The following is a 2,683-nucleotide window of genomic DNA, read 5'->3' as shown; positions in this document are numbered from 1 at the left end:
TTTGCTGGGCTGGTGATGGCAAGATGTCCTGTGCTGTGGCTAAGGCCGTGCCTTCAGGTGTCACGCTGTGCTTTTGCAGCAGACAGCTGTCACTTCTGCACAGCTCCCTCAAAGTGTGTGTGGCGTGTTCAGAGCAGTTAGCTCTGGTATAAAGGTAGCCCAAAGGGCTGCGTGGCTGATAACCCAGGCTGTCAAGGCACCAGGGTGAGGGGGGGGTCTAACAGTTGTTAGATTCCTAAATCATAATATTTTTTAAAGGAAAAAAAAACGTCCATTAAAAAGAAGCATTTGCAATAGAGTTCTATCACCAACAGCGATTTAACAGTGTTTAAAAGTGGCCTGCAAATGTTAATCTCACCTTCCTGCCCAGGGAGAGAAGGACCTCTTAAAAGAGCTCGCTGTCATTGTTCTATGTGGAACCTGTGAGTGATCCCATGAGGACCTCAGTGGGAAAAAAAAAACTTACCCCAGTTCAATCTGAGTACATAGCAGATGCCCTTAATACCAAGCACATGTAGGTGCAACAGACATTTACAAATTTCAGGGGGTAATTTTATGTTCCCAGGAAGACTTGCAACTAAAACAAGACCTAGAAAATTTAAAAATAAAAATCCCTCCAAAAATACTCCAGCGCTACAATGCTGACATTTTGGATACTTCTAGCACTATTTGTAGAAAAAAAGGAGAAAATGTCACTCATGTTGGAAAATACATTTTTTTATTCAAAAATTTTAAATAGAATAAGCATGGTGCCACACAACGGTAGTCCCAGCATTTAGGGGGCTGAGGCAGGAGGATTGACATCAGCCTAGGTTATGTTACATCGTGTATTCAAGCCTAGACTGGTCGAGACAGCTAGATCTTGTCTCAGGATATATGTATGTATTCATGCACATATATTACAAATATTTAAACCCAATATGTATATTATGTATATGTAAACACACATATAAATGTCTATTGATATAAGTGCACACACATACATGTCTATTGGATGTATACTTTTTAAGAGATCCTATATTAGCCCTTTGATCATTTAACCTATCCATCCCTACCAGCACCCCAAAGGTAATGCTAACACTACGTTTCTTTTCTTTTTAGCATTGCATTGCCCAAACTCTCTTCCAAACCACTATTAACATGAGCCAGACATCATTGGGCCTGTGTCAGGAGGGGACAAAAGGTCTAGTAATCTTCCCTGCATACGTACATCTCTTCCCTCTAGAGCTATGGGAGAATCACCTTCCTATGAGCCATGGTGATGTATTCTGCCCCCAGTGACAGAAAAAAAATATTGATATGAGGGCCAGGGGCTTTCAAGAGAGACTGGTTGTCTTAGATTTGATGAGGAGTCCCTGAGACAGCTCAGCTGGTAAGAAGCTCTTGCTAGAAAATCGTGAGGACCTGAGTTTGATCCCTGATAGCCACTGTAGGAGAGAACAGACATCTGAAAGTGTCCTTTGATCTCTGTATACATGCCTACTCTCAGTCCTCCCCAAAACCTCTGTCTCTCATACACCACATCCTCCTCCTCCTCCTTCTCTATCACCACCACCACCTCCACCACCTCCTCCACCACCACCACCATCACCACCGACAGCAGAGTAGCTGATGTGTGATATGTCCTCAACACCTATTGCTGGCCGACACAAGTCTTCTCAAGGGGAGATGTGCTCAGCCCTTCCTTCCTGTTAGCTACTTTCTTAATGAGCCCAGAGGATCGCACCAGAACAGCAGGTGGTGGCAGGGTGGCTCAAGGTTAAATTCAGTGCAGCTGTCTATTGAATGGCTGAGGGAGAAGGATGGTTTTCCATGAAAGGAGAGAACACAGCTCGCCAGCTTGTCTTCCTGACCTGTTGGACTTCAGCGTGATCGGTTACAGTAATTATCTAGAGTAACTGAACTCTAATTCACTTAGGGACCCCGATGAGTAACAGGCTGAAAAAAAAAAAAAAAACCCAAAGAGTTCTTCCTCCATTTCTGACCCCATCTAAGATTACTGGCAAAGAGATTCTATCTTCAGGTTTGCACCAATAGTCCTGCCCTTCTACCGATGGCCAGGGGAAAGCGGGTGTACCCCTTTGACGTTCCAGTTCTCTGGATTTCCACCGAGTCTCAGCACAGTTCGAGCTGGTCCTCATTCTTATGTTAGAAGTTAAGTAGAACTGCAGCTTCTGAAGCAGGAAGCTAACCTCTCTTCACAGATGCCGTGGCTTTGGGCAATTACCAAACGCTACCATCTTCAGTCTACATGTATTGGCTTGTTCCAGCAGCTCTTATAACGATGGCTTACACACCAGATATGCCCTTGCTCATGGTTCTAGAGGCTGAAACTCAAGAGCAAGGTGCTGGCAGTGTTGGTTTCTGGCAAGGTCTCTCTTCCTGTCTTGCAGATGGCCATCTTCTTGTCATGTTCTCACTTTCCCTGAGAGAACAATCTCTGCTGATGTATAAAGGCACAAATCTTATTGGAGTAGGGCCCCACCCTTATGATTGTTTCTGTGCAGTCTGCATCTCCAAATACAGTGTTCAAATACTGGAGTGTTAAAGAAGATGCTGTTTGGGATGGAGATGTAGCTTGGTGGTGGAACTCTGCTCTAACTGAATCACACAGATTACAAAATAAACTGTCTTGGGTCCTTTCTGTTGCTGTGTTAAAACACCACGAAACAGCAATGTAAAA

This window comes from Myodes glareolus, chromosome 23, assembly GCF_982192425.1.
Source record: "Myodes glareolus chromosome 23, mMyoGla1.1, whole genome shotgun sequence".
NCBI classification, from domain to species: domain Eukaryota; kingdom Metazoa; phylum Chordata; class Mammalia; order Rodentia; family Cricetidae; genus Myodes; species Myodes glareolus.
This window is presented reverse-complemented; position numbering follows the sequence as displayed.